Source organism: Polyergus mexicanus, unplaced genomic scaffold, assembly GCF_030449975.1.
Source record: "Polyergus mexicanus isolate NDT 795.1 unplaced genomic scaffold, iyPolMexi1.0 SCAF_8, whole genome shotgun sequence".
Classification (NCBI taxonomy): Eukaryota; Metazoa; Arthropoda; class Insecta; order Hymenoptera; family Formicidae; genus Polyergus; species Polyergus mexicanus.
Window position 1 is genome coordinate 5,174,547 of NW_027223328.1, and position 26,992 is coordinate 5,201,538.

At 29.6% G+C, this 26,992-nt stretch overlaps 3 pseudogenes; 1 reads left to right on the forward strand and 2 right to left on the reverse strand.

Annotated features, from left to right (window-relative positions):
- Window positions 1-476: 476 nt before the first annotated feature.
- On the reverse strand, window positions 477-1,590 carry LOC138935808 (NADH-ubiquinone oxidoreductase chain 5-like; annotated as a pseudogene).
- A 3,453-nt stretch (window positions 1,591-5,043) lies between these two features.
- On the forward strand, window positions 5,044-11,995 carry LOC138935809 (uncharacterized; annotated as a pseudogene).
- A 13,462-nt stretch (window positions 11,996-25,457) lies between these two features.
- LOC138935810 (uncharacterized) lies at window positions 25,458-26,417 on the reverse strand (annotated as a pseudogene).
- Between the last annotated feature and the right edge of the window lie 575 nt (window positions 26,418-26,992).

Consider the following 26,992-nt stretch of genomic DNA (forward strand, 5'->3'; position numbering starts at 1 on the left):
ATTCCAAAAGGCTCGTAACATACCATTTCATATATGTTCCCCTCTCGTTCATTCTATATCTATATTACACTAATGTGTAATACAATAATATATCAAAAACATATCGATCTAACCGGTAAGATCACATACAAACGCGCGTGACTATTTTCTTTAATTATTATTAATACATAAATTACAATAAAAATAAACATAAAAATTTTATAATAATTTACATTTAATCTAATTCCCTTAATTACTCTTAAAACTAAATTTTTTCTTGTAAATGTAATCCACTTTTTATCTATTTCATATATATTATTACCTAAATTAAAAAATGATTTATAAATTTATATAAATATTATATATAATTTAAAAATCATATAGATCTAAAAAAAACCTATAAAAATATAAACTTTTAAAATTTTTTAGATATATAAAATTTCCTAAAATAATCTCTAATAATAATATAAAAATTGTTAATAATTTAATATTAATTTTTAACAACATAAAATAATTATCAAAAAAAATAATCATGTTAATATTGAACTTCTAATTAAACTTAATCTTATTAAAATAATTATAGAAAATTTTATTAACTTTTTTTCTTTATATTAATAAAACCTATACCTTCTATTATTTTCATCAAAATAAATATAATAAAATAATCGAAAAGAATATGAAACAGTCAAAGAAATTGATAAAACTATTATAAATAATAAAAATATATTAATATTTATTAAATAAATTGATTCTATAATTAAATCTTTAGAGTAAAATCCTGCTATAAATGGAAATCTTATCAAAACTAATCTTGAAATATAAAAACTTACTATAGTAAAAGAAATATATTTATTTATATTCCCACAAAATCGAATATCCTGATTATCATTTATTAAATGAATTATAATTCCAGCACATATAAATAACAATGATTTAAAGATTGCATGAGTTAACAAATGATAGAATGATAAATAATTTAATCCCAATCTTAAAATTATTATTATTAAACCCAATTGACTTAAAGTAGGCAATGCAATAATTTTTTAAAAATCATTCTCAGAATTTGCCATTAATCCAGATATAAATATAGTAAAAATTGATACACACAACAAAATTTTATCTATTATTTTATTAATCAAAATTTTATTAACTCGAATTATTAAATAAACACCTACTGTTACTAATGTTGAAGAATGAGCCAAGGCAGATACTGGTGTGGGAGCTGCTATCGCCATAGGTAATCAGACAGAAAAAGGAATCTGTGCTCTTTTAGTAATCGAGGTTAAAAATAGCATTAATTAATTAGACCTTTATATAAAATAAATATTCATCTCCCATAAATATATATTAATCTAATAGATATTAATAAACCAATATCTCCAATTCGATTACATAAAACAGTTACTAACCCAGAATTATAAGACATATATAATTTTAATAAAAAATTACTAAACTACATGAAATAAGACCTAGCCCATCTCACCCAAATAAAATCCTAATTAAATTTGAACTAATAATTATTATAATTATTGATAAAATAAACAAAATTACTAATTTAATAAATCGATCAATATAAATTTCTCTCCCTATATAAATTATACTATATAACATAATTATTGAAGAGATTAATATAACTATCCTAATAAATAAACATGATAATCAAATAATAAATAAAATTCTATATTAATTGAATTAAAATTAAATAATAATCACTTCATTATAATTCCTAAATCTATATAATAATAATAAAGTCTTAAAAAAATAAATAAAATAAATATCATAAATATAACAAATGAATAAATGAATAAATTATTTATTTAAGATAAAAAAATTTCTTCAATTTCACAAATTAATGTTTTATAAATAAACTACTTAAACTTCTTAAAAATTAATATAATAAACATAAATTTAAAATTAATAAAACTAATGGTTTAATATGAATTAATAAAATTATATAATCTTTTAAATAAATATTTATAAATTTCTCCTCTATATAAACATTACCATGAAGAATATATGAATATAAATATAAAGAATAAGCACTTCTCTAAAAAAACAAATAATTATTAAGTAAACTATCATATATAAATCTCAAATTAAAATTCTAATTATATAAATCTCTCTAATAAAATTTAAAGAAAATCGAAAAGAAAAATTAGCTGAACATAAAAAAAATCATCAAATTCTTAATGAAGGTATTACATTTAATATCCCTTTATTAAAAAATATTAATCGCCTATGTGAACGTTCATAATATAAATTTACTATAAAAAATAATCCTGATGAACATAATCCATAAGAAATTATTAAAATATATGATCTTATAAATTCTATCTTTATTAACGTTAATATTGAACATATTAATATATTTATATGAACAACTGACGAATAAGCAATAAGTCGTTTTATATCAATCTGAATTAAACAAATTAATCTCACTAATAATCTTCTTATAACCCCTACTCTAATAATTAAATAATTAAATTTGTTTATACTCATTGCAGATTTTTGTTGTTACAGCGTTGCCGCAAGAAACGAATGATTTTGTACTGAACCGAATCATACTTAACAGTCAGGATTTCATACAGTAAGATGTTTTTATTTATATAATATGGCAAATTCAAATAAATTAAAGTATAGTAAAAGTTTTACGCATAAAAGCATATCGCAAAAGAAAAGGCAAATATTATTTCTAAGATCGAAAGAGAATTACAAAAAATGTAGTGAAAAATCTTATAATTTGGCAGTAAAATGCGATTCTGAAAAATCAGAATTAATGTCTGAGCCCAATAATTTTGCAGATGAAAAAAATTATCTTAATTATTCAAAAGTATCGCATGCAAATATAGAGAAAGAATCAGAATTAGCTGTTGACTCAGATGTAGAATCAGCTATTAACTCATAATAGATCAATCATCAATATTTATTTACTTCTGCTTTACGTAATGTTTTTGTCATACATAATATTACACATGTACAAGGTGATGCTATTTTACGTATTTTGAGATCACATCATATCGTATTTACCACGTTTAACTAAAACTTTTCTGCAAACACCAAAAAATTCAAATTATAATATTATACCATTAGGTTCAGGTCAATACGTTCATATCGGTTTCGAAACAACTCTTCAAAATAGATTGATATGCATACCTGTAAATCAATTACCTACTGAAATAATTATAGATATAAGCACAGATGGTGCAATATTGAATGAATCTAGACAATTTTGGCCAATACAATATAGAATAAAAAATATAAATAGTAAACCTATTATAGCTGGAGTTTATATAGGAAAATTGAAACCATGTGATCCTCATAAATTTATGGAACGATTTGTTAATAATGTTCTACAAGTGATACAAAATGGTGGAGTATCTATTCATGATAGAAAAATTCCTTTATGTGATCCTCATAAATTTATGGAACGATTTGTTAATGATGTTCTACAAGTGATACAAAATGGTGGAGTATCTATTCATGATAGAAAAATTCCTTTACGCATTAGATGCTTTATTGCAGATGCACCAGCAAGAGCATTAATTTTAAATCATAGAGGTCACATGTCTTCAAATCCATGTTCTAAATGCAAAGTTGAAGGGTTTAGAGCATCTAATAGAATGGTATTTAATGAGTTTGATTCACCATTACGAACTGATTTTGAATATAAAATGTGTATAGATATAGAACATCATAATGGTGAAAGTCCATTATCTGTACTTCCAATGGGATTAGTTTCAAATGTTCCTTTTGAAAACATGCATTTGGTTTTGCTTGGGGTGACTAAAAAATTGATTATTGCATAGCTTGAAGGGAAGTATGCCGTGTCAAAATTGTCTGGTAGACAAATAAACATAATTTCAACAAGATTGATTTCTTCTAGCGTTTATTGTCCACGTGAATTTTCTCGTCGGTGTAGAGATATTGTAGAATATAAAACCTATAAGGCTACTGAATTTCGTACATTTTTAATATACACAGGCTCTTCTGTATTATGTAACGTAGTGACACAGAATGTTTATATACATTTTTTATTGTTATCCTGTGGTATCCGCATTCTTATGTCCGATATTTCATCTGATGAAGATATCTTATTTGCAGAAAAAGCATTACGAAAATTTGTAATTCTTAGCGAAAATTTGTACGGAATAGAATTTATGTCATATAATTTGTACGGTTTATTTCATCTTGCGAACGATGTAAAACTTTTAGGGAAGTTAGATTCATTTTCCGCATTCGATTTTGAGAATTATATGCCAGAATTTCGGAATTTTATACGTAAACTTCATCTTTCATTGCAACAGTTTGTACGAAGATTACACGAGTTAAACTTATGTATTGTATCCTTAAAATCGAATAATTCTGACGGTATAGTACGTGCATATTATATTCATAAAAGTGGTCCTCTTTTACGTAATATCCCTTCGACATGTACTCAATTCAAATTATTAAAAGTAGGTCATATTACATATGGATGTAATGAACGTGACAATTGTTGTTTCTTAAAAAGTGGAATTATATGCATTATAGAAAACATTGTTCAAATCTCAACAAAATATTATTTTATTCTTAAAAGATTTAAGGAAGTTAACAATTTTTATGATTATGTAATTGAATCAAAATCAATGGGAGTGTTTGAGTGTTTTAATTTATCTGAATGATTTATTATTACTTTATCGGATGTATATACTAAATGTTTTAGAATTCCAAAATGGTCTGGAATTATTGGTGAAGAAGATACTATTATTCAAAATGTATGGGTAATAACTACAATGTTTTCAGACATATTAAAATGATATGCTATGATTTACTATTTTGTTTAAATTTGAATAATTAAATAGTGTATATTATATAATATAATAGTATATATAATTAAATAGTGATGTGTACATAACATATAACATTTATAATGTTAATAAATGTTATATAATATATATACATAATATTTTTTTTGATTATTATAATTTATATAACATTAATATTCTTAACTAATATTTATCTAACTTAATATTCTTTATAATATTGAAAATAATTGTATTAATTTTTTATTCTATTTAGTATAATATGTCTAACGTTAAAAATACAATTAATTGTATAAATAAGCATAAATATAAGATAAAAAAATCGAAAATGACTTCAAAAGGAAGACATATAATAAAACCTAAGAAATTGCTTACAACTTCATCTGATGAAAAACGGAAAACGAAAAAAAGAATTATAAAACGCAAATGTACAGATATGTGTGAAGAACTGTACGATCTTCAGTCAAGTGCAGCACACCCCTAATATCTTAAGAGATATTACTTTTCCAAACAACATGCATAAATCAAAAATACAACGTGTTACATCGGAAATATCACACGATGCAAATCACGTTTTATCTCGTAGCATCAGCATGGATACTAATCTATCACCCAATAATCACAAACAATCAGTTACATATGATACCAGTCATGCATTGTCAAGAAATCTCACTGAAGATTTAAACATGTCATCCAATGATCACAATTTAAAGCTTCCAGTCAAATATGATAAAAGTCATTCATTATCAAGAATATTTACTGGGCAAGACTTGAGTATGTCTTACAATAATGAGAATTCTAAATTATTAAGTAAAAATAATGAAACGGTTGAGCCATCTGGAAGTATCAATGGATTGCAGAAAAATATATATCATAATAATGATGGAACAAGGATTAAAACTTTACCAACTATGTTAGAAAATTCGTTTGTAACATCATCAAATAGAACGAAATCAACTAATAATATCTCAAACATCCCTGAAAAGGAGAATTGTCAATCCATATCTGATTCTGGTGTTAACGATAATGGAAATACTAAAAACAATAAGCACAATGAATACACATCTATTTCATTAGATGTTGAACAAATACCAATTGTCTTTCACAACAACTTACAGGAATCTGGTAATATTAGACTTTTATTTGAATTGCAATTTTTATTAAAGTTTTCTTTGGATTATAGTTTTAATGAAAATTTTTTAACGTATAAATAAGGTTTACAAAATTAATCATGATTAACTATTTTGGAAAAGTTTATTAAAAAACGTATATATAATATATATCTATATGAAACTATTACTATAAACGTAGTTTATATAAAATTAATTTAAAATTATACATTACATTTTTTTAAATTTATTTAATAAGTTATTTCTTCAAAAATGTGCAATAGCGAAAAAGCAAAAATAAAATGATTAATAACTTGATTTGTTTGTAGATTGTCGCAGAGCAAAATCATCTAATGACACGATCCAATGCGAAATTATTAAACTTCTGAGGTATGTAAATAATACTAATCTTTTAGTTTCCTTTTAATTTATAAATATTGATTAAAATCAAGTGACATATGCGGTAGCATTGTCAAATACAGACAGAGGCACAAATATTTTGATACATGTACAAGTTGTACTATTTTAACTGAATTTTAGTAATTATTAATTTGGCACACCGTTGAATTTAAAAAAATATATATATACATATATATAATAATGAATATTATAAATATTATAAATATAATATATTATGAATATAACATTATATTTGTAATGTAATATTATGAATATAAAATATACAATAATAAACTTATACTAATAAAAAATGTCTATAAGAAATTTATAACATTCAGGTATTATAATACGTTATTTTTATTTTATTATATATGTACAATTATATATTTTCTATGTTATAGTCAAGTAGTTGAGCAAAATTCTATAATATTATCTGATATAAAAGTTTATAAGATATAAAAGAACATCATACATTGACGATGCGAAACAATTTATATAAAAGACCAGATGGTTTTCCCTTGAAAACGGTAAAAGAATTTAAGGAACTAGAAACCGATACAGATCGTCTGCAAGAATTGGTATTTGATATGCATTTTTCCAACGACATATCTTATAATAGACTTCATGATGGACATAATAATGGATCAAGCATTCCATCCAACAAGTAAAGTCGGAATTAACAGTTATGAAGAAAGAGGGTGATGTCCGTTTAGACACGTTCGATTGGACAATAATCTTTGATTGGCCAATCATGCTGCTTACCTAAGCATCAGTCGATGTCAGTGGTTTTTGTCCAATTGCTCATGTCGAAAAATGCGCATCCCAGAAAGATAGTTGTTTTTTAAGTCTTGCCATCTCATTCTATCTTATAATAGGAAGATGTCACTATATTCGCTGTTTCAATAGTCCTATTATAGGTAAGGCTACACAATTAAATGCTAAAATACAGATATCTCTGAATTGACATCTTATAAGATAAAATGAGATAGAGTTGTAAAGCAATTCTATAAAGACTTCTAAAGGAATTATCTGTCACAGTAAACTGTCAACTTCCAGCATTATATGCTGCTGTACTAAGGTATACAAATGCTTGATCTATATATATTATTGATTTTTTTGCAAAAAACAGATAATTATAAACTAATTATGAAAATTTGTTACAGCTAACATATCTTCAATTTGTTGGCGGCATAAAGTTGAGAGAAGCTCTCAGTCATTTCCAAAAAGAAACAATGACAGATGAACTAACATGTAAATTTACTTATTGGGGTCGAACAAAAGAATCGTTAGCATTTTACAATACACAGATTGCAAAAGTGTTTTTTTATACGTATTTTCCGTTTTATGAAAGCATAATATACGCTACATATGTTAAAATATGAATATTTTGATTCTTTAAATATCAATAATGTGAAAATATTATTATATGTTTTAGATGCAGCTAAAAGATATCCACATTTTAAAGGGCCCGAAACTAGGGCGGAATTTTAATTAGAAATAATGGAAGTTTTTCGTGCGGCAAAACAACGACAGTATTTGAGAAGTACCAAAGATAAAAGAACAGCAGAAACGGAAGAAATGTGTTCTGAAGACGCTGTTTCCAATGATCATTTTGATACTGATGGCATTTTTGAAACGGAAGATCCTGATGCGTCCGATGAAAGTGATATATATATATATATATATGTATATATGTCATATACACACACACTCATGTTTACATTTATGTGTAACGTCCAATATATAATAAGAACTTTACATTTAGTATTAAATATTTACATGCGTTATTACATTTTTAATCATAAATATTAATTTTTGTTTATGCGTTATTACATTTTTAACCATAAATATTAATTTTTGTTTATGCGACCTTCGTAAAGAGAAAATTAGTCTTCAAATGTATATCAATAGTATATATATATATATATATATATATATCAGATATATAGATCAGATCATATTCATCAGATATACATATATACAATATATAAAGACTGCGCGCTTCCATACGAGTCAATGAGTCAGCATCAGTAAGAGAGGAAGCAAATAGGTTATATGGTATGCTCTGTTACACAATCTTCAGTGTGACGAAGAGAACATCTCTCTTGAACATCACCTCTCCCTCCTCTCTTGCTGATGCTGTCACGCTGACTTGCGTACGGAAGCGCGCAGTCTATTATATGCTGTGTTCAATATAAATATATATTATCCAGTATATGTGCGTATATCATATATAATGTATGCATGTCGAATGTACATTTGTAATAAATATATTAGAATAAATTATTATAAATGTAACAACATTATAATAAATGTAACTTTTTGTCAATTATATTTATTGAATTTTATTTATTTTCTAATCCTAATCTAATCTTGATCTAATTCTAACCTAAATGTCCCAAAAATATTATCATTAATAAAAATATATTAATAAAAATTAATTAAATACATTAATAAAAATATATTAATAAAAATAAACTCATAGACCGCAATAAATACAAACATATATTGTTGTCATTTTCTAAACTTCATATAACGTACAATATGCAGTATCAGCTTGAACATCATTTATGTATTCATTGTGTCATTCTTATGTTAAATTTTATAGATATCATAACATGTTTGCGTTCTGAGCAGCATATGAGCCCGCATCTGTTTCTATTTTTGTCATCATGTTTGTAAGAAATATGAGTACAATATGAACTCAGAATGCATATATTTTGCTATCTGGGTAATTTTGTCAATTTTAAAGATATTTGGAATCCGCTTTCGCCATGTGTTTTAGAATCGTTTGTAGTTGTTTGTAGTGATTTTGCTTTTATTTGTAATTGAATAGTTTAAAAGTTACAACGTATTTGCGATAAACAAATAACGTAACTTTTAAAATATTCAACTACAAATGAATCCGTTTTCGCCATCCGTTTTAGAATTGTTTTTAGTTGTTTGTAATAATTTTGCTTTTGTTTGTAGTTTAAAAGTTACGACGTAATTGCAATAAATAAATAATGTTATTTTGTCAATTTTAAAGATATCTCAAATCCGCTTTTGCCATGTTTTAGAATCATCTATAATTGTTTGTAGTGATTTTGCTTTCGTTTGTAGTTGAATAGTTTAAATGTTATGTTATTTTTTTATCGCAAATACGTTGTAACTTTTAAACTATTCAACTACAAACGAAAGCAAAATCACTACAAACAACTACAAACGATTCTAAAACACATGGCGAAAGCGGATTTGAAATATCTTTAAAATTGACAAAATTACGTTATTTATTTATTGCAAATACGTCGTAACTTTTAAACTATTCAACTACAAACGAAAGCAAAATCACTACAAACAACTACAAACGAGTCTAAAACACATGGCGAAAGTGGATTTGAGATATCTTAAAGTCGGGTGATAGCCATTTTTTTTAAATTTTTCATTTATTTATGGCTCGAACTACAAACAAAAATATTTTTACTGCAAACAACTACAAACGAAATACTATCATTTTTTGTATTGAAAATTATTTATTTAATAAAAGTGGGGTGCCAACTTCACATACGTAGTTTTTTATGCGAATGCATTCCGAATGTTCTAAAACATTGAAAAATCATATTCTTAAAAAATGTCTGTATGTATGTATGTATGTACGCGATTTGTTGTGCAACCGCCAACTTCCGCAACTTTTGAGATATCTAGTTAAACTTTGAGATTCTAGTTAAATTTTTTTACATGGATAGATTATTAAAAGTTGGTTAGTATAGAATTTTTAGTGAGAATCGGTGAAGGGATCCATTATTTATAAAATTTTGAATTTTTTAAGCAATGTTTGTACATGTAACTTTCGCAAATTTTGAAATATCGATATTAGATATTTTATATTAGTCTCTATCTTTAGATATAGAGGAGAATTTTAGTTCACTTACCTCTGAAGAGAAAGACGACGAGGAAGATGTTTGGTACAAGCCTCTACCTAAGAAGCTTCTTGGTAGGCATCTCCGTCGGCCGCTTCCTCATCGCTATGAGCCTCTACTTAGTCCTGGGAGTTGAAATTATTAAACCTAAAAAACAAATTATTAATTATTATATATACATAATCAAAAATATATCGAAAAATAATAATTAATTGTCAAATAAAATAGTTGAAACTAATATAAACATATATATTTATCTCTTGCGATACCTTTATTGATTATTACTTCTCCAAGTTCTTAAAAATGGAAAAAGTCGTGATATTCCCCGAATTATTCAGATGCGCTCAGAATTGAGCGAGAAACAATATGTAACGCAAATCCGTAGATTCGCTGGAGGAATAGGAGATGAGAGATTACTCACGTGAGCGTAATTTTAAAGAATGTTTATTAGAGAACACCGGGAGCGAGCGATGACACGTATCCCGCACTTAGATCGGAAATTTTCTGAATGTCCTCCGATGACCTGCCTTTCTCCGCGTTTCGGAAATCTTGAAGGGTTTCTTGCGAGAAGCCCACGCGAGAACGAAAATCTTGTGCGCGAACGCCGGATGATTTTTAGCGCGAGGCAGAAGACTTCACTAAAAAACAAAGCGATTAAACGATTTAACTATCAAGAATTGATCGCCGCGATAATATGATGCGATCGTGAGTGAGACACTTCGATTTTAAATTGAAGAGAAAGCGAATTTGATTATGAGTGGCGCGACTCGACACGAGAATAAGACACAAGAAAAAACACGAGAAATTATGATAGACCAGCTCGAATCGTTGTCGTAGGCAGACTGACTAACGCTCGGTAAGACTTGCGATTGACCAAATTCCATAATAGGTTATTTTCGGCATCGAAGAATTTCGAGAATCTAGGTGTTTGTCATAGTTTTTCATTGTAAGGCTCACGCGATCACGCGCCGATCGTCTGATCGCGACGATGTTTATCCTCGCTCGTATTTTGATTTTGGCTCTTACCGTTCAGATTTGTCGGTTGAATTTACCGTTTAAATTTATCGACTAAATTTAACGGTTCAATCTTCAACAATATACAATGAGTTTATATAGTTTGACAATATTTTTATAATAATGAACCATCCCAGACAGCACACAATATTTATGATAAATATTCATAAATATTTTTTACTATTTATTTTTTAAAATATCATATAAATATTTTATGCATATTTCGTTGCGCAAAAAAAAACAAACTATTCGAGAACTAGAAAATATTAAGTTTCAATCAAAACAAAAAGCTATGACTAAATTAGAAGATGAAACCTCTAAAGAAACGGTTAATAATTTTCTTTTAACAAATGACAATAATGAGAATTAAGAAGAACTATCAAATGTCCAAGAAGTACATAACAAATACTTTCATGAACATGCAATGGATTTTGATACAGAGTATCAATACAGTGATAGTGATGTACATACTGAAATAGATGCATCTAGTATTGACGGTAATATTAATTTACATAACAAAGATATGGAAAATCCAGAAAAATTGCTTGCCAAACAATTTAAATAAAAAATAAAAAATTAGGCTAAAGAGTTTAGAGTATTCCATAATTGCTTAAAAGGATTGTTAGCTATTTTAAATGAACATACAGAAATAGATTTTCCTAAAGATCTTCGCACGCTTTTAAGAACACTAAGAACAACGCATATAGAAAATATGGGACGTGGACAATACTGTCACATAGGATTGACAAAAGCTGTCGAAGAAATAATTAAGAAACGACGGAAAACTAGTTAAGAAATTATCGATGTAAAACTATATATAAATATTGATAGTGCACCTATAGGAAATTCTACCGAAAGGGGCTTTTGGCCGATATTATGTATTGATACAGAATTATGTCAAGTTAAAGTGATAGGAGTTTATTATGGCACAAGCAAGCCTGAAAATGTTAATGACTTCTTAAGAACTTTTATTGACAAAGCGATAACTGTTGTAACAAACGGTTACCAATTTGATAGCCAAATAATCAGAATAACAATTAGTGCATTTATATGCAATTCGCCGGCGAAAGCTTTCATTTTAAATGTTAAGTATCATGGTGGTTACAACAGTTGCACTAAACGCACTATTGAAGGGGATTATACAGGGTGGCCCCGAACGTTCCAGCCAGACTTTGAGATCTTAAATTTAATTCTGAACAAAAAATTTCCTATAAACATAAGTCGAAAAATGCTTCCTTAAAAAGTTATCGCTCAAAAACCTCTGATGCAAAGAAAGAGTAAAAGATGAAAAAAAAATGAAACTTAATAAATTTCTTGAAAAACGATAAAAATAAAGAATAAAAATTTTTTTCTTTTATGAAAATAAAATAAATTTTTTTAAACTGAAATAGCACGTAATAGTAGAAAATGAATAAAGACGTGAAAAAACTAACTGTTCTCAAAATGTTCCCCTCCCCCTAGCTGCAATACATTTTTGGCATCGAGTAATGATCGATTTAATTTGAAAGATAATTCAATTTTCTACAACTTTTGTTTCGATACTTTTTGTTAAAAGACACACATTTTCCATGATATTTGGAAAAATGTGTAAAATAATCACGATTTCAGAGGTTTTTGAGCGATAATTTCTTAAGAAAGCATTTTTCGACCCATGTTTATACGAAACTTTTTGTTCAGAATTAAATTTTCTATAAGATCTCAAAGTCTGGTTGGAACGTTCGGGGCCACCCTGTAAAAAACCGTACGTGTTTCCCCATATCAAAATATGCTTCACTGAAACAAGATGATAAGTTTAGAAATTTTGATTATGAGGATTATCAACATGGAGAAACCATTTTGAAAGAGATAACAAATTTTAGCTTAGTGTTTAAATTTTAATGTCGAATATTGCATTGGATAGCATGCATCTTGTTTATCTTGGCGTAGTAAAAAAGCTCATTAGGCTGTGGATGCAAAATGGTTCAGTCAATGTACGACTTTCAGATATACAAATAACAGATTTTTATTAAACCTGAAGATTTTATGAAAATGTTGCCAAATGGATTTGCAAAAAGGTCTAGACCCTTAAAATATTGGAAACAGTGGAAAGCTACTGCATATCGACACGGCTATTACAATATTTAATAATCCTTCTTTAATATTATATAGTAACATAATTTGTCTCTAGCAGATAAACTTTTACGTAAATCTGTTCAAAAATTTTCTGATATTTATGAATCTGAAAATGTTCACTATTTTCTTGTTGCAAGAATTTCTTCCGAGCTTTTCAATATAGAGCATGATAAGTAAAAACGCTTTTGTCCATATCTCTCTTGATCACAACCTATTGAGCATTCTTGTAATGCATGAACAGCTATTTGACAAATGTGCACTAATTGGTTTGTCATTATTGATATAAGCTGGAGATTTTAAAGCTTGTTGTGCAGTTTCGACACTTTGAATTTCTTCTTTTTTGTTCATGCACTTACCATATACTAATTTCATCCTTTGAGAACGTATCATTCTCTTCTATGTCCACAAAATCTTCAATTTGCCGTGCAAAAAATCTAAATAAACTTTTATAAATTCGTCCACTCTCTTATCGGCAAATAATAATTTTTTAATCTATTCTTTTTCAATTTATTAAATTATCCTTCGATTGTGTGTGCTGCACTGGACGCTGGCACTCATCCATAATCAAAGTCATCGTGACAAATAATGACCATAAAAGAAACATATTTACATCTTTTAATAGACGTTCCGCTAAAAGTGGAAAATAATGAGCGTTGTCACGATCACCAATTTCGTTTACGTTTTTTTCCACTTCTTTATTAATTTCAGCACCTCACTATGACCATTCATTATCTAGCTCTTCAATTATGTTCTCATTAGCATTTGGATATTTTTCTTCCAAATCTTCATTATTTTCATAATCTGATATATCTGTAACATATTAGCAAACTAATAAACACATGCAATTTTAAAGTTTAAGTTAAAATATGCTTTTTTTTATATTTCTATGAAAAATTTAGAGAAATTAAGTATAAATTGCAATTAAATATAAAATATTTACATATTATATATTCAGTGTGTTAATGCACTTTGCATACTGACAGATAATATAATATACGTATATCTATTCTAAATTGAAATCTTTTGAAAATATTCTTATTCTTTACTTTAATCATTTCAGTACATATCATAAAAAAAAATTTTTTTTTCCGTGCACGTACGTTACAAATTCATACATCTTCACACAAATAATTCCGATTTACGTTGAAAAATCAAATCATCTTAGAAATGTTGCAAGAGTTTGTTTATACTACTTTATATTTGAATATACAGAGTATCCCGAATTTCGAGCAACCTTATATACTAATTTAATAAAAATTATAATTAATATTATAATGAGAATAATAAAAAGAACTAACCAGTTATAACAGATTTTAATCTATTCTTTTCTTTCTCGCAGCGAGTTTCTTTGCCTTGCCAATTTACCTTCCGTTTCAGACCGTGTTGTTAATATGGCTTTAAATATGATAGCAGCTTTGTTTATGTTTCGACACCTAATTGGTTGACCGATAGCAGCCATATAAAATTTTTTTTATTTTTTGTGACGTTCTTAAAAAAAATTGCGTACATTTTAATAAAGTGCGCAACATCTATGCGTATGTAGCACTCTGGTATGACTTTATTTTTGTAAGCATTTGCATAATCTTTTATTGTTATGTAAGATGTAAAACATTGTATAGCAGCATTTAATAATACTTTAGAAAAATCCACAACAATTTCACGCGGAAAAGGAGCACCCATTCTGCATCATTCTAGTAACCAGAAGTGAATATTGTTGGTTGTGTGCTTTTCGGATAACATTTATATTAGCGAAAATTGTTTGTGTAGATGTGTGAGTTTGTAACTGTGTTAGTACGTAAAAAAAATTATTTATAATATTTACCAAAATGATAAAAGTAAAGAAAAAGAATTTTTTTATAAGATTTCAATTTAGAATAAATATATGCATATTATATTATCTCTCAATATGTAAAATGCATTAACACACTGAATATATAATATGCAAATATTTTATATTTAATTGCAATTTACACTTAATTTCTCTAAATTTTTCATAAAAATTAAAAAAAATATATAAAATTATAAAAAAAGCATATTTTAACATAAACTTTAAAATTACATGTGTTTATTAGTTTGTTAATATGTTACAGATATATGAGATTATAAAAATAATGAAGATTTGGAAGAAAAATGTCCAAATGCTGATGAGAACGTAATTGTAGACCTAGATAATGAATGGTCACAATGAGGTGCTGAAATTAATAAAGAAGTGGAAAAAAACGTAAACGAAATTGTTGATTGTGACAACGCTTATTATTTTCCACTTTTAGCGGAACGTCTATTAAAAGATGTAAATATGTTTCTCTTATGGTCATGCGTTTGTCGCGATGACTTTGGTTATGGAGTACCAGCGTCCAGCGCAGCAATCGAAAGAGAATTTAATAAATTAAAAAATAATAGATTAAAAAATTATAATTTGCCGATAAGAGAGTGGACGAATTTATAAAAGTTTATTTAGATTTTTTGCACGGCAAATTGAAGATTGTGGACATAGAAGAGAATGATACGTTCTCAAAGGATGAAATTAGTATATGGTAAGTGCATGAACAAAAAAGAAGAAATTCAAAGTGTCGAATCTGCACAACAAGCTTCAGAATGTCCAGTTTGTATGAATAAGGACAAACCAACTAGTGCACACGTTTGTGAAATTTCTCAAATACCTGTTCATGCATTATAAGAATGCTCAATAGCCTGTGATGAAGAGGGATATGGATAAAAGCGTATTTGCTTATCATGCTCTACATTAAAAAGTTCGGAAGAAATTCTTGCCATAAAAGAAATAGAAATTTAGCGAGGATTGAATAATAATAACAAAAAACAACGTACAACAAAATATTTAGGAGACAACCAGCACGGTATAAAAGACTCTCTAGCATGGAGCAAAAGCACCAAGCTACCTATTATTAAAAATGGTAGCACCATAGAGTTACAAGCAGTTAGCATAGATGGTATAAATTATTCTTTAACGAATACTTGCGTATTTGACAGCCTTCTACAAATTGTGCTTGTAGTTTTGTCAGATTACAAACATTTTGCAAACAAGGTACATTATTTTAAGTAATTGTTTTTTCCTGAGATTAAATTTAAATAATTATTACACAATAATTATAAAATTAGAATAAAGATATTAAAGTTTATGACTGAAAAATTTGAATTGTTTACATTTTAATTTTTTATAACAATGTCTATTCTGAACGTTGGCAATCTTATATTGTAGTACTTAAGATTTATTTTCAATTATAATATTATTGAGATACAACTAATCAATTTTAAATAAAATATATATATATATATATATATTGATATTAATTTGATCTCTATTTTATTATGTAGATACGTGCAACAGAGAGCAATCCAATATTTTAAATAGCCATTGACGTTTTAGATAAAGGCATTAAAGCACACATATACAAGCTCCATGCACAAATATTAAAGCCTATTTTTATTATCAAAGATCCAAAATCTGAAACTTGTTTGCAAATGGATTGCCAAACCAATGTTGGATATTTGGCCAATATGCTTTCTAAATATACACCAAGTTTTGAAGAAAAATCAGTTTGCAATATGGGATGTCCAACACGAAAAAAGAAATTCCCTATTGCAAAAATCGATTCAAACATAATATTGGAAAATAATTTCTACAATATTATAAGTGATAACATTATATTAACCGGAAAAAGTGTTATCAAACGAATTGCCCAGGTTTTGAAACAATGACACTCTGTAAAATAGGTAAATAAAACTATGTTATGTTTTTAAAAAGTTTGGATACTCTTTACCAAGATTTTAATTTTATTTAATTTATTTTTTGGATCAAACACTATTCCAATAAATTTGTGATAATTATTACTTGTCACTAAAATACATATTGAAGATTAAATCTCAAGTAAATAAAGAATAGAAGTGATATAAAAAAAACAATTCTCGATTTAAAAGATTCTATAATAACACATTTCAATTTAACGCTTATAGTAATTTTCTCTCTCTTTACAATATTTCCTACAATATTTTCATAATTATACCATTTATACCACAAATCTATATTTATAATCTATATATCACAAATCGTTCAACAGCACACACACACGCGCGCGCGCGCGCACGCATGCACACACACACACACACACACACATATATTTTCATTTCAAATCTTTTTCAGGTCTTATAGTATTATTTGACATTTGTAATTTTTAAAGTAAAAGCCAATCTATAAAATTACAAGATATACCAAAAGTAATCGAAAATCCACTAAATAAAGAAAATGATTTACAATTACTAGAAATTGTAGATTACAAAAAACCTTCAATGCCACGAGAATCCTATACGGAAATAGTATTGTACATAGCATTGGACGACAATTACTCAGGAATCTGAAAACTAGACCGAATACAATGATCTCGTATCAGCAGCAAAAAATATTAAAAGAACAAAACAGGTATATCCACCCATTTTTTTTTCTCATGTATGTGATTAAAAATCAAATAAATTATACATTACAAAACAAAAAGTTTCACTTATTGTTCCTAAACAATTGAACGTATCTGTAAAAAATCGAAACATTTAAATAATTTATATTATTTTTGTCCTATCTCTTATTATATGTAAAAAAAATTAATTAAGAAAGTATATTACAAATGATAAATTTTTAAAAAGTACATAAATATTTTTTTAAATATAAAACGCATTCTATACTTAAATTACAAAGAACAATAATATTAATTATACAACAAAATTAAAAAATTGTTATAAACTAAAATATGTGATAAAAATACAAATTTTAAAACCAAAGAGATGTAATTAATTGAATTATCCGATTAATTTACAGTTTTAAAGTGTTGTGCTAATGTAGGATATAGCCAGGGGTGGTTTTCAAAGATTAAGGTTGGCACAACAAAATCGGATTCATTGCAAATCGCGAGCAAAAATCGCAACAAAGTTAAGGAAACGTAATCAACCGGAATATCTGATTAATTTACAGTGTTGTGCTAATGTAGGTAGTCAAGGGTGGTTTTCAAAGATTAAGAGTGGAGCGACAAAATCGGATTTATTGCAAATCGCAAGCAACTAAATCAAAAAAACATAATCAACCAAAATATCTGAGTAATTTGCAATTTCAGAATGTTTGCGAGAGGTAATTTTGGGGATGGTTTTCTGGATCAAAAATTTTTTTATTCTGTCGTTATTGTAAGGAGCAAAGTGATCTTCTCAAGAATTGACGATCGGGCCTGTGTCCGATTGCAACCATATGTGTCCGATCGGAATTGTGTCCGATTGGGTCTGTGTCCGATCGAGCCCGTGTACGATCGGGACTGTGTCTGATCGGACATGTGTCCGATCGGGTCTGTATTCGATCGGGAAATATTGTCGTGTCCGATCGATAATGTGCGCATTCGGGACGATCCCGTGCACAACAGGGATCCGAACGGGAGTCGCATCCGTCCAAATCTCAAGCAACCAAATAGATAAGCCCAAAACAAACATAAGGCTCGTGACTGTAAATCTCGACAAATAGAGTCGTGTGCCTACCATTCAAGTCGGTATTGATAACATATTTACTAGTATAACTTTCATGTTAGATACGGAATCTGGGCGAAATATAATCAAAGAAAATCTTTATCCCGAAGAAATAAACATTAATTACACTAATATTCTCAAATTAAACAGTATAAATAATTATCCTGTCTACACTTTAGGTGAGATTATGTTAACTCTTTTTGAAATACCGGTAATATTTCATATTGTATCTAACGATTTTCCGATATCACAATCCGGCATCTTAGAAAACGATTTTTTTAAATAAACCTCATCGAAAATATTGTAGATTACCCACAAAGACACTCCGGAATCAATATATCTTTCTTATCACCTGAAGCCATTATAGTAGCTCCGCGATCCGAATCATTATTTTACGTGAGAATAGAAAATCCAGAAATACAAATAGGATATATACCAAGATTAAAAATAGCATATGGAAATTATTTAAATTGGAAAAGTATATTTAAATATTATAAGTACTTTAGATAAAGAGGCGGAAGTATATGTTCCGACTTTGCGCCTAAAACCATTGTGCAAATTAGTAGATGGCCATGATTCAAAAATCGAGGCTCTAAACAGTCCAGAAAAATCAATGAATAAGGAGAAAGAAGAAACCACTTACGGAACATTTATACATAATGAATACGATTATGAAAATTATATGAATATTGAAAATGAAAGTGAAAATAAAGATGAAAAAAATATTATTATCAAGAAAATCAACTATGAAGACGGAAGAATCTTAAATCAAGAAGAAAATAAGAATAAGAATAAAATGAAAAATGAAAACAAAATAAAAAATAAAATTGAAAGCAAAAATAAAAAATTAAACAATTCAAAAATTCTTGGAGAGGGAAATTACCAAACCTCTCCTGAAAATTCAATAAATCCAACCATTCCTGGAGGGGGAAATTTCTCCTAAAAATTTAATTAATTTAAAAACCCTCGAAGAGAGAAATTATCCTCGTTTCTCTCAAGAAGGGAATAATTCTAGAATTTCGGAGGAAAATTTCCAAACCTTGTCAGAAAATCCTAGTTCCGTCGATTGCGAGAAGGAAAATTACCAAACCTCACTACGTATTTCGACACAACCTTATTCCAAAAAGGAGAGAAGTTCTTTATCCTCTCTGGATATCAAATTTCCTAAGCTTGGATTATTTAAAGAAGAAAATGATAACAAATTAAAAACCTCTCATGTTACTATACAAGATCTCATTGAAGGGTCTCAAAAATATAATTTAAATATTAAACAATCGAATCAACGAAATATTAAAAATAAAAATAAACCGTCTTCAAAAGTCCTTACATTCTTGTTAAATAAATCTCAAGAAATTTTAGAGAAATTCATGCGAAAACGCAACACAAGATGTAATACAAAACAAGAAGTTGAAAATTATAATTTGCATAGTTGTCTAAGAAGAAGAGGGAAAGAATCGACTCGTCAAAATCATAGAATCATTGCGATTAGAACATTTAAATGAAGCAGAAAGAAAAAGCATTATAAAATTAATAACGAACAGTCAAGATAGATTTCATATTCCTGGAAAAAAATTAACCGCAACTCATTATTACTATTACAACATCGAATATCTATTACAGATGACCAACCAATAAACACTCGTCAATATCGATTTCCACAAATTCATAAAGAAGAAATAAACAAGCAGGTAGAAGAACTGTTAGAAGGAGGAATCGTAAAACACTCACAATCGCCATATAACACGCCTATATGGATCGTGCCTAAGAAAGAAGACTCCAAAGGAAACAAACGATGGAGAATCATATTAGATTTTCGCGCTTTAAATGATAAAACTATCGAAGATGCATATCCTTTACCGAATATCGTCGATATATTAGACCAATTAGGAGGAGCTCGATACTTTTCAGTATGCGATTTAGCATCTGGATTTCATCAAATAAAAATGAACCATGAAGATAGTCATAAAACAGCTTTCACTACTTCTTTTGGATATTACGAATTTGATCGAATGCCGTTCGGTCTAAAAAACGCTCCGGCTACTTTCCAGCGCCTAATGGAGCGCCTTAGTATTAACTGGGTTACAAGGCAAAGAATTATTCGTTTATATGGACGATATCGTTATCTATGCAACGTCTTTAGAAAAATACGAAAGGAAATACAATGCTTTGATGGAATGCTTTTTCACGAAGATAATTTAAACTTACAGCCAGACAAATGCGAATTTTTAAAAATGAAAGTAACTTATTTGGGACACAGACGGAGTAAAACCAGATCCAAAAAAATTAGAAACAATACAACGATTTCCAAGACCTAGAACACATAAAAACATTAAACAATTTTTAGGACTTGCAGGATATTACAGACGCTTTATACCAAATTTTTCCAAATTTGCAAAGCCATTAACGAATTTAATAAAAAAAGAACCCGCTTCGAGTGACCTCCGTGCAGGAAAAATCTTTTGAAATTTTAAAACAAAAATTGTGCGAAGAATCAGTATTACAATACCCAGATTTTTCGAAATCATTTATTTTAACGACCGATGCATCTGGAATAGCAGTTGGAGGAATATAATCACAAGGAGAGATAAATAAAGACCAACCGATAACATATGCCTCTCGAACCTTAACAGATAACGAATTAAAATACGATACATATGAAAAAGAAGCACTGGTTACTGTATATTGCGTTAAACATTTTCGATCATATTCATACGGAAGAAAATTCACTTTAGTAACCGACTATATACCTTTGATGTAGTTTAAAAACGCACAAGACGCAAATATGTGAATACTCCATTGGAGATTAAAATTGTCAGAATATGTGGATTACGATGTTGTATATAAAACAGGAAAAACAAACGTAAACGCAGACGCATTATCAAGAAATCCTGTATGGTAAATATTGAAGAATTAAATTATAAAATCATAAAAAACAAGAAACTTTTAAACCCAGATAACTCTAAAAATACACAATTAATTACCGAATTATTAGAAAAATCCAATAGCGAAGAAGAAGAAGAAGAAGATGACGATTTCCATTTATATCTTTCAGATACCGAAGAAAACGAAGAAAGAATACCTGAAAGCGATTTATTGAATAACAATAACGATACTCTCTCATTTACACCTACGGAATTAAATAAACCAGATAATTTATCAATTACCGAAAAAACTTTAATACGTGATCCTCCTAAACAAAATAAAATATAAACAAGAAGCCAAACACCAAAACAAAATATCGAGTAAAATAAAATAACCGACGAATTGCATAGCAACGGAGGAGAAATTGAAGAAATTGAAGAGATTGAAGAAAAAAATGATCCGCCTGATTAAAATTCTGACAGTGAAAAAGAAGACGACGAAGAAAATGAACAAAACATTATTAATAAAAATTTAAAATCGAAAAAAACGAAACCCGCATTTATTGAAAATAGAATAATTCGCGGTAACGTCATAGACTCTCGAAAATTATTATTTTTACGAAAAGATAACATAGTATATTTCGTCGACCCAGGGAAGACCTTTAGATTCAGGCTCACAAAAACTTTTCGAACGAAAGGAGCTTCCAAACCTAGGATCTCTTGTTCTAGGAAAAGTCAAGGCCATAAAACAAAAACCATTATTATATGGCTTTACCGATCAGCAAAGAACAACGAGGAGACCCTACGACTACTCTTAATCAAGTTTTAAAATCTTAACAGACTTACGAAATATAACCAAAGATTTAAAATTAGAAACATTTAGTATCGCAAGTAGTATAGGGGCAACTATAGCGAGACACAACAAACCCCCATTCCTCGGCCACTGGCGCCGACCCCCTGCTGTGTGCCTGTCTGGGGCCCTCCCCCCTAAGGGTGTCTGTGGAAAAAAAAGAGTGGAGGGGACTCGTGGACGTCTACGAGGCAATTTTCCCTTAAAATTTTTTTATTTTTTATTTTTTCGGTCGCGTGAACATGCTCGGGCTCGAACCTGGGTCCTTCACATTTCCAGACAGGATCCTAGCTGGAAATCTCTATATAGCTGAAATCTTATTAAAATAAGGATTAGATGTAGTATTTGTAGAGAGTAGTCCTCCGGCATAGGAGGCCCTACACTCTGATTGGCTTCCCTATAGTTGCCGGCAGTTTGATTGGATGAGGAGCATGTTTCTGAGTGAGAGGGAAAAACGCGGCAAAATAACACGTGTGTAAGAATCGGCAAGATGGCGGCCACCGAGAATGGAGACGTCACGAGAATAGAAGGGGTCGTAAAAAGCAAGTCTGTGCAGGTAGCGATTACGATGGTTTTAGAGCTTTATGACGTCACTTAGACGAGGAGAGAAAGGATAGGAAAATAGTAAATGTTTTTATATAAGCGATTTAAAATAAAAAATTTTTATTAAATATTATACTTATGTTTAAATGTAAATAATAATTTCGCAATGTACAAAATTTCTTATGTGACGGAAAATATGCAAATTCGCTGCTATATACATCGATAAAAACGAGAGCCGAGAAAAATTAACGTTCTATTATATATCCGTATGGTAACGAACAATGACTATCAATAAACCTACGTTTTAGTAATACAGGCTCACATACTTTAATTTCGTGACCGGGTAGCTGAGACTGTTTGATACGGTGTCTTAGGACAGAGTCTATGACGTCACGGAGACGCAGGGAAGAAACGAAGGGAAGAAAAATATTTTCGCCTGGTTCTTTAACATAAAAAATATCTTTATTTATGTAGCAAGGGAATATGGTATAATATACAGGGAAAAATATTTACATAGTGCTTAATATTTATTTACAGAAAGATTATTTTACCGCTACGGAAAGTTCACGAAATTATATTACATAATACAACGATAAAAGAGAGAAAATTAAAAAATTAATGAGAAAATAGTATGTGATTAATTTTGGTAGGAAGAGTCGGCTTCCAGGTCTGGGAGTTCATCGCTGAAATCCTGGATAGCCTTCTCGAAATTATCATCCTCGGAAGACTGTGGAGAAAGCGAACGGGGGTGGGAAAACGGTAGATCGGGAGAAGGACGCTCAGGAGAATATACAGGAGAGTAGCTGGGTTCAAATGAGTCGTCTTCATCGCCCGAGTCTATAAAGAAAAAATAAAATTATATATATAGCAATATATATATATATATATATATATATATATATATATATATATATATATATGTATATATATATGTATGTATGTATAAAATTTTCGCGTGTCGCCAAAAAAGTAATGTTTACCCGATAACTTAATGACTTCGACGGAGTGCCCAAGGTGTCTTCGCGAAGGTCCTGCTACAAGCTCTTCTGCAGGACGTTTTCTTCGCATTGATTCGGCTCCTATATTCGAAATGGCGAGCATATCTATTTTTAACAAAAATAAAAATTTTATTAAAATAAAAATTAAAAATTTACTACATTTTTTGTAATTGTTATTATTATAAGTGAAATATATTTACCTAACGCACGTTGTCGATGGTAATGCATTAGAGGATGGGTTATATAGCCGCCGATATCTTTATCCTCCTTTTTTCCCGTAGCTAGTCGGTATGTTATAATTCCACCTGCTATATTTAATAGGCGAACATCACAGCCAAAATGTCCCAAACAAAACACTATCGCCAATGCATCACTCGAACAGCTGTTGGCGGCCTTTTTAAATAAGCGATAATTGTATTCGCTGTCTTCCTCCGATATGCGGTCGAGATATTTTTTGATATCAAATCGCGGTAGAGCAACAGCACACAATAATGCGATTTTTCTTAAAATATCAGCGACACACATTTTCGCACACTAGGACTTCACTTAACTTAACGCACAAAAAATTTCAAGAGGTGAAAAACTAATGTTGGATTTTTCATGGGAAATCAGAATTTATACATAATCCCCCTAGTGTTTTCCAAAAGGACAATAAAGTGGGGGAAAAAGTTTCCTTATTCTAGCACTGCCCATTTTTAGTTATTTTCATTTCATGGCTGACTAATTCCCTTAGTTTCTATAGGGTTTCGCATTTGCTGCACCGAAAGAAATTACGTTATCTCAACTAATGAAAGAATAATAAAAAACAGGCGCTAAAAAGTTCAAGCGTTTGGAGCATTATACTGTAAAAGGAAAGAGGGGAGATGAAAAAAATTTAAGTAAAAAAACATCCTACGTTTATTGATATTAATTTTACATAAATCAATATTCTTATTATTATATATAATTAAGATATTACAGAGGAGTACATCGTCTATAACGTATTACAATTCGAATTACATGATTAAACACGGCAACGCATAGCGTACAATGTTTCACTTGTTTCTTTTTTCGCGAAGAAAAATTTTACGAAATAAGTGTACGATTAAGCGATCGTTATGTTCACAATCTTCGGTAAAAAGACTAAGAAACCGATTAAGATCATAACCGTTGCACATATAATATAAAAATACGCAACTATATTGTCCACATGTTTGAGAAAAAATTCCTTGTAATTGTTGAATATTCCAACGATGAATGACGGAGTTTCGACGAAGTCGGAGGAGAAATCCGGGGTACAAGGGTGGTATTCCGTAGCTGTCGAAGTATGTGCCAGTACCATGCTCGTCGAGGAAGAAGGCGACCCAATGTTCTCCAGGTCGATTGTGGTCATCCGTATTAGCGACGATGGCTGTCGACCTCGTCCACACCCTCGGGACTCTGTCGGCTGGATAAACTCCCGCATGCCTGGCATTGATGTGACGTAATGCTTGTAGAATTTCGCGAGAGTTCATTATTTTGACAAGGAGGCGAACGAACGAGCGGTATTATATATTCAATAACTTCGGTTTTTACCTCTTTCGGTATTGTGTTTTTGGCCGTGTTGGTCTGTAACGTTGAGATTTTATTGTCAGCTTGTACGGAATTAGTAGTTGCTTTAAACTCGTCACTAGCCATCAACGCCGATAATTCAGATTTTTCAAATTTCTCTTCTTCTTCTTCTTCTTCTTTTTCTATTGATCGCTCAAATTTTTGCAGATTTTTTTTCTTTATTTCATTTCTTTCACGGGAAATCTCATCCGCTCTACTGATTTCCTCGCTTTCGTTGTCCTCGTCGTCGTCGTCGTTGTCGTCGTCGTTGTCGTTGGCGATATTATTTTGCTCGATCAACCAATATTTTAATTTCTATGCGTTGCGTAATACGCAATGAAATATACCGAATTTTCGAAATCTGTGATAACCACAATATCGTCCACGCACTTCCCCCTCTGACAGATTTTTGAATGCGGGGGAAATACCTTCCAAATTATATACATTTCTGGAGAGTAGATTTTCCAAGTAGTTTACTTTTTCGATACCTCTGACGTAAATGTAACGTGCTTGTCTTGTTATTTCACGTAGTTGCGTTGTAAAATATTTCGGATTAGCTTCGCCGTCGAACCATTCGATACCATGATAATTTCTCGTGAGCCAATTGTTTTCATGTCTTACTTTTCCTGGTAAATCGCAAAATGATTGCGGAGGCATTATAATCCAATGTCCGATGAATGGAGTGTCAAGCGCGATAACAGCAACTTCCTTAGGGATAAATTTCTCATTGGCATCGCGGAAACCCTGTATGTCGATGACGATATCCATTTTGCGAAGACTGGAGCGCTCACGATAGCGAGGATTAAACTGCTCGCGAAGCGTCGACGCTCGTGTCTCGAATGAAACTGGATCCTTTTTTTGTTACATTACACAATTTTTGATATTTTATGCTGCTGGCATTTTGATCAAATGTGGAGGGGAGAAAAAGGAGGGGAAATTTTCCGAGTATTACGTTGTAACGGTCAAACACTTGAGCGCGATAAATATCTAACCGGCAAAATCGACGATGACTTGACGAGACGAATCGATTTCAATTACATTATTGAATTCGGCGTAAATAATACAATTAACAGTCTCAGTGAGAGCCTTCTCGAAGCGCACTTCTAATCATAAACTGCCATGCCTCACGAGATTCCAATGCCCTGCGTAATTAGCAGACAGATCGGGTGTGAGATCAAAAGCGAATAACATATATCCTTTGGAATAATCGTCTCTACTTATAGAATTTCCCTCGTTCAAAAAATGGATGCCCGTTCCCGCGAAGAGAGTTTGATAAGCTTCGACGTAAAGCGGTTCCTCCGGCGAGAAACCCGGTTGTAACGGTCTACTAGGAATTTGCATAC